Raw genomic sequence first — 6,406 nt, forward strand, 5'->3', positions numbered from 1 at the left:
GCTGGGAGTTGTGCTATTGTTGTTCTTGTACACCAACAGCTGGACACGCACCCTGAACTCAGATTTATGAAGTGTCAGCTGCACAAGATGAATTATCTACATCCTACTGGTCCTTGGACATCTCCATTTCTCCTGTAGAGAACAAATCTCTTCTGTCCATATCAGTGTTTGTCCTTTATCCAAAGACTTTGCAATTCATCAAAATGCTTACCCCAGCCTTCAAGGAGCCTGTACAGGCCAAGTTCTTCAGCTGTCTTGGAATAATGGCCTGAAATCAGAGTGCAAAAAGGTGAGCAAAACAAAGGGGGATTCACTGTGCTCAGGATTCCTCAGCCAGGATTCCTTATGTTAGCTGGGACAAGAGCAAGCAGAAACTCATCGTGTGTGCATGTATTGACAGTTTAGAGCAGGTACTGGATTCAATAAGAATGAATTTAGGGATGACAGCCCTCAGAGCTCATGATTGTGTCATCATTAGACAGCTGGTATGGACACACAGGCCAAGAATGAGAGCAGAGAAATATCAAGTAGAGCGTTCAGCCACTGACAACCACACAATGTGAGAAGGGGTGAGAAAAAATGAAGCTAAATCCTCCAGACAACACAGCAAGGGAAGGAAGAGGTGCACCAACATTCAGGTTACAAGCAAGGCTTGGAGAATTTCAATCCTTCTTCTTTCAGACACCTGAATTTATCAGTAACGCCTCATTCCTCACTCTGCAAATAAACTACTCCTGGTTTGTACTCCCAGGTCCTCACCTCAGGAATGTCATTACAGAGACCACCACCGGGAGGGTCAGTGCTGTGCTGCCAGCTGATTGTTCCAGCGCTTTGTGAGGTAGGCCATGGGAGCCAGCAGCTGACCGTGGTGTGCAGCCTGAAGCATCATCAGGGAGCTTGTGCCGCTCCCCACGCAGCCAGAGGCTCAGTGATGTGCCATGTGTCAATGCCACCCATGTGGAAAACGCCATGTGGAAAACGGAGCGTGCTGCTGCTGGTCTCACCGGCTGTGCTACGGAGGTGCAGCTGCTCTTCTCGACCCTGTGCCGGGGAACCGCTCCGCTTAACTCCAGCAAAAGGTAAGGAAGGTGGTAGCCTCGGAGAAGCTGCAGAGAACCGGCAGTTTTGGCTGCATTGCGAGGGGTCAAGACGTCTGTGAGGAAAAGGAGGGCAGGGATAGAGCAAGAAAGGGAAGGGTTTGTCCTCAGGAAAGCATGTGTTTCAGATAGAAAGCAACTGAAACGCCTCTTTTTCTCACCGGATAGATGGAGGTCGTACAGGTGGAGGAGACTGCACTGCTCCTAAATTAGGAGGACCAATATCTTTCAGAGTACAAAGTGACCATAGCCAACTCAAGTGTCCGGCTACCAATAATCACACCTGAAGAGATGCCACTATCTGGAATAAAAAAATAAATTAATTTAAAAAATTGAAGCAAAGAGCAGCTTTCTGCACTGCCTCTCTCTTTCTGGTTGTGTCAGCTTCAGCCCTGGAAATCAGCTGATGCTTTAAAGGCCTTGGCACACAGGGGTAGAATTCAACTGAATAAATCAATTAACAGGTCCACATCTGAGCTACTCAGATTAGACACTGTTTAAAGTTAATGGATAAAGTACAATTCATCATGCACTAAAATAGAGAGCTAAAATAGGCCAGGTGAATCATGCCTAAAAATACCTAATCCTCTCCATTAACTAATAAGGGAAGCCTGGCATGCCCAGCTCTGCTGTAGATCTCTGAGATACAAGAAGTGAATCCCAGCTCAGGTTCCCGTCAGTCACTCTCAGTAGCAGGAATGAGCCCTTGATCCAGCTGAACGACACCTCCTCTTCCAGTAAGGCTGAAAGATCAGCAGGGAGAAGCGCTTGTATTGTGCTTCTCTGCCTTTCCCTGGCTGACCCCCAGTTACTTGAATGCAAAGCCTGGGAACACACAGGGCAAGGCTGAGCTCCGCAGCACAGCTCCTGTCGCTGCTCAGGTTTGTTTGAGCAGATCAGAGGACCTAAACCCAGAGATCTGCCGTCCCAATTCTAGCTGCACCTCCACAGAAGCTGGCGAAGCAGGGGAGAGGAGTGGTACTGAGAGAGATGGATGCCTTGCGATTTCCTTCGAGGTAGGTGGAGGAGAAGAGAGACGGTCCCTCTGTGCCTGGCCAGGAGGGCTGAAAGATGAAACTGCTTTGCTGTGGCCTGCGGGAATCATTACTGGCAGCAGCCAGCCATCTCTGGGGCTGGGAATCACACAGCACTCTTTGAAAGGAAAGTTCTCATAACTGAGAAGAAAAGACTTACCCTCACAGGGCCTGACGGTATCAGTGGGAAGACTTGCGTGGTTTTGAAAGCTTAATTCATCCATGTTGTTAGCAGCGCCTCCAGAGATGCCGCGGGGTGGGAGAAGGGGGAGTAGATTGCTTACATGTGGCTGAGCAGCCAGGAGAGTACGGGAAAATTGTTTGGGCAGCACAGCCCTAACCAGGAGCCTTAACCTGACTTGTGCCCTTACAAGGAGCCATACCTGACTTGTGTGTCAATTCCAAAAATAACGGGCTTTCATCAAGCTTTCTTCTCACTTTGCTCTAATATCACAGCATATTTCTCACAATCACTTCTCCTCCACAACTACACTGGTGAGCAGTGTCACCTCCTAAGCTGCTTTCTCCACAGGAGACCATGGTCTCCAGGATCAAGATACACCAAGTGCTGCTAGAAAAGCCCTTGGTTCACACACAGGGCGGCCCAGCTAATTTCCTTTTCTCAGGCCCGAGATGCATGATATCCTTGCTGTGCCCTGCTCCCTGTCTCCAGACCATTCCTATCGCCCGAGATGTGCTCTGTGGCACATCTCCCAGCTCACTGCTGAACCCAGGAAGTGCTGATGCTTGCCAGTGGTCCTCTACTAGCATGTACGAGTGAAGGAACGATGCTCACTGATCAGGCTTGCAAAGGAACAGAGGTGTTTCCACTTTCAAGCGCCTCTTTGTGCATATACTTATTACAAAGAGTTTAGTCAAAGCTTGTTTTGGAGTTATCAATAACTTACCAGTGCAAAAACAGATGCTTTTTGTATGGCTACCCCAATGTCTGCTGTGCAGATTCTCAGTAATTAGCCCTACAAATACCATCATTAAACTTTAAACTACTATAAAGAAAATGTGCAACTGAGCATGCTAATAATAGCAGCAATCATCTTCTTATACTGAGTGTTTCCATACAGATATTCTTTATAACACCTTTGGCACAACTGGGACCTTGCATAATTAAATTTGATTTCCCATTCTTACAGTTCTAAGCATAACTGGAGATTTCCAATTAGTTGCAACTATTCTTTTCAGGAATATGTTCTGTTTAGTATAATCTTGTATTCATCTAGCCAAATGCCACATGTATTTATTATCATCATCTCCTACTGATAGCTTTTTAACTGAGACATGTTGACTGAGATAAAGAACTATATGCCTCCTAACCACAGCTCTTTGTGTGGCATTTGCTTTGGGTGGTAAAATAATATACTAAAAGACAAAAAAAGAAAGGAAACAAAGTTTATAGAGATAAGATAATCAGCCTGCATTTTTATCTCTTCTTGAAATAGTAGAATGGGAAATAATCTTCAATATCTAACATACCCCACCCTCTTCTCCCACTCCCTCTCAGCACTCCTGATATATTGGCCCCAGGAAAACTTCTGCTCTTTTAAACGAAGCTTCCCCATCTAGTTGTGCTTCTTGTCTGCTAGAAGACAGCAGACAGGTAGGCTACAATTTGCTCTTCTCGGCTACAAGATGCCTGTCTGGCTGACATGCCCATGAACACTCCTCATGCTTCTCAGTGAGAGAGGCAAGTATTCCAAGACCACTTAGCATCCATGCCAAGAAGCCCACCCCTGTATCAGGAAAAGATAGATACTGTAAATGCAACCCTGCTACCTGTGCTCCTGGACCCAAGCGGTACCAATTGCAACAGCAATGAGGCAACAAATATCTCTAATTTTTCTGCACAAGTGTCACCCAAGCTGCAAAGGCCCAGATGTGGTCTGTCACAGAGCATATTCAAGCAAGATGCAGAGCTTGAACTACCAGTTAAAATGGAAATAGACAAAAAGCGATAAATTCCAGAACAAAACACTGGAACTTATTTACTTCCTACAAAATTAATGAACCTCATGAGCTCATAGGTTGCAAAGCAAATTAAATAAATGTCTTTCCCTTTTAAGAGCTAGGTAATTACAGCAAGTGCAATTGACTTTATGCTTGTTTTCCCTTTAAGTCAATACAGGTACCAATCTGGTGAAATAACGAAGAGAAATGGCAAGACAAACCCATATCAAAATGAGGTCAACATTAAATGAAGGAGTTGGAAGAGGTCAGGGAGTAGTGCATATCTTCCTAACTTCCCTGCTTGGTTTCTCACAGATGCACTGAACGTACACATGCTGGTTTAGATCATCTAGACAACTACTCTAGCAGTCGCCTGGGGTGAAAACAAAGCACCACACTCATATGGCTAAGTGGGGGAAGAACTGTTCATGAAGCGGCTTAATGTTAATCAAACTGCCTTCACTCCAGCCAGGTCTTACTTGACCTGATCAGCTTGTCGCGAGGGTGACACAGGACGGATTAGCCTTGCTGTCCACCTCACAAGTGAGGACAGGCTAAGGATGCTCTTCCTGAGCAGTCCATCCTGCCAGCTGATCCAAAATTCACATCTGTCAGATGCTGTGGTCAGCAAACTGCAGGTCCATGGCAGTGGAGAGCACACAAATGCTCGCAGCTGGAAAAGGTGGAGAGGTAGCAAGGAGGGGAAGGCAAGAAGGAAGGACAAAATCTCAGTGCATGGTAGTCCCATATCAAAATGCACTTTCTCAGGCTCACTCCAGATGATGGGATTCAAACTCTGTGCCGAAGGAAGCAGCTTGCACAGATGTACAGAGATTGGCTGCTGGGCCTGATGTTGGGTGTCTTCCAGGTTTGAACAGAACTTATACCAGAGCAGCGTGCATTCTTACCTTATTTATAATTACACAGTACCCTAGACACATCCACATTATCTAAGTTATTTAGCCGCAGCGATGCTCACCATTTTTTTAGAGTTATACTCACAGATGTAGGGCACAGTACGCTTTTGGAAGCAACTCTGTCACACACAAGCCTTTGAAAAGATCCAATAGCAAATTAAAAGCAATGGAATTTGGAAAAGCATTTGTACCTACCAAAAATACTGCAGGGTCTCAATGCTTTTCGGGTCAATGCTGCATCTGACTTAGTTTGCTGCTTTCTCATCACTGAACATGCAAAACCCCTAAAGGTAACACCAACATGATGTTATTTAAACAACAATGTTAATACACAATAAAATACATGTAACGACACCATTACATTTATTTGCAGATTTTTATGCATACAGGTTGCACACTCTTCATGCTTTCCAGGCTTTTTTTTTTTTTTTTTTTTCCTGGATAAAAGCACTAAAAAAATTACTTGGCAAGTAGGGGCAAAAGAAGCTAAAATTTTTGGTTATTGCATTTCAGCTGGCACAACAAGAAGCGTACCAAGCCCTTCTCCCAGCATTTTTATATTAAAGATATCATCACACCAATTCACATTAGGTTGGAAATTACAAAGGAACTTGCATTTTGTAGGCTTACTCTCAGACTGAAACATACTTGACAGAAACAGTTTAAAAATTTTAAGAAGTTATGTTGTTGGAATTCAACGTTTTCCATGGTAATTTTGTATACACACACTCAAAAGACAACCTTCTGACTATGAAAATTATTTTGGTTCCTACAAGAACTGTTGTATGGAATGTAGCAGAATCCAGCCTGCAATTTTTAATATGCCAGCATCAAATATCATAGATTAAACAGGAGGTTTCATGTTCAGCCTATAAAGCTCTCTATTCTAGGTCACTGACAGTAACCCTCCATTGTAAAGCAGTAATGAGCTTTATAGTTTCATTAAAATATTACTTCTCCTTTTGTGTATTAAGGACGATTTCTTATCCTATTCTCTTTATCTGTTTGTATTTGATGCAGCTATTTCATTATTGATGTAAAGAGGCAATTCAAACTTTAATGATTAATTTTCATGTAAATCTTTCTTGTCTAAATAATTGATGAGAAAGATGAACATAGACATTTGGAGTCAATGGTTGTTATCCTTCTGCCTTTCTCATCTTTGCAGTACTCTCTGTCAAAATGCCTCGAGAACACACATTTGAGGGGAGATGGCTTGAATTGCTCAGCCTTGAATCATTCCAGATGTAGAATTATCTGAATACAAATCTCTCCTTCAAAATCTACACATTCCCCTGGCCTCACGATATGGTTAAGTACCTGATTTTGCATCAAGTCCTCCATCTTCTGCTTCACAAGGGTTCTGGTAAGCCATGGAGACAGCTGATCCTACAGC

Source organism: Aythya ferina, assembly GCF_964211825.1.
Source record: "Aythya ferina genome assembly, chromosome: 5".
Classification (NCBI taxonomy): domain Eukaryota; kingdom Metazoa; phylum Chordata; class Aves; order Anseriformes; family Anatidae; genus Aythya; species Aythya ferina.